Source organism: Akebia trifoliata, chromosome 5 (genome assembly GCF_017979445.1).
Source record: "Akebia trifoliata isolate Shusen 1 chromosome 5, ASM1797944v1, whole genome shotgun sequence".
Classification (NCBI taxonomy): domain Eukaryota; kingdom Viridiplantae; phylum Streptophyta; class Magnoliopsida; order Ranunculales; family Lardizabalaceae; genus Akebia; species Akebia trifoliata.
Window position 1 is genome coordinate 21,410,196 of NC_141379.1, and position 908 is coordinate 21,411,103.

Below are 908 nucleotides of genomic sequence, written 5' to 3' on the forward strand. Positions count from 1 at the left end.
AATTGCAATGATTCCCAATGATGGATGTGTATTCCATTGCTTTATTTTGTTACCAGATGTGTTTCAGAAATCCAGATAAGGTATCTCGAATTGACAAAACCTTAGAAACCACGCTACGCTAGGAAAATACGACCCCAGAAACATAGAAATCATCATCTTGCAGACCAAAAAGAAACTTCACGATAAAAATCACTAAAAAATTACCAAATTACCAAAATACCCCTAACCTCAAAACAACCCTAGAGCCTACATTACGCTTAGGAAAACTCTCTCGAATACATAAAATAACAAATCGAAACCAAATAAATCATTTCACCAATTTTAAAAGAATTCGACAAAATTACGAAAATGCCCCTCATAAAGTTCACAACCATTTCACACAAAAAACTTCATAAATGACACAAAATAATATTTCCATTGAATTCCTTACGAAAAATCGATTCTAAAACATCCTAGAACATTAAAAACTGACTTAAAACGTGAAAAGTCCTCTCTGGGGGCAAAACGGTAATTTCACAATTTTCATAATTAAAAAATTCGAAATTAATAAATGAAACATTAAATAATTAAAGTGAAACATTAATGAAATTAATTTAAAAATTTGAACCTAAAAAATCGATCAATTGGACTTTCGGGTAAAATTGTTGAGGGTTCGTGGGATATTTCTTTAAGGACCCCTCCATTTGGGGGTCCAAAGAATTAAAGAAATAATGGAAGGGGGTTCTCCAAAATTTAAAGTCAATCAAGCAAGATTGTAGTCAAAGTTTTAAAGTCAATCAAGTGAGACTAAAGTCAAAATTAAAGTCAATTAAGCAAGACTGAAGTCAAGATATTAAAAGTCAATCAATTAAGACTAAAGTCAAAACATTAAAAGTCAATCAAATAAGACCAAAAGTCATAATAGAGTT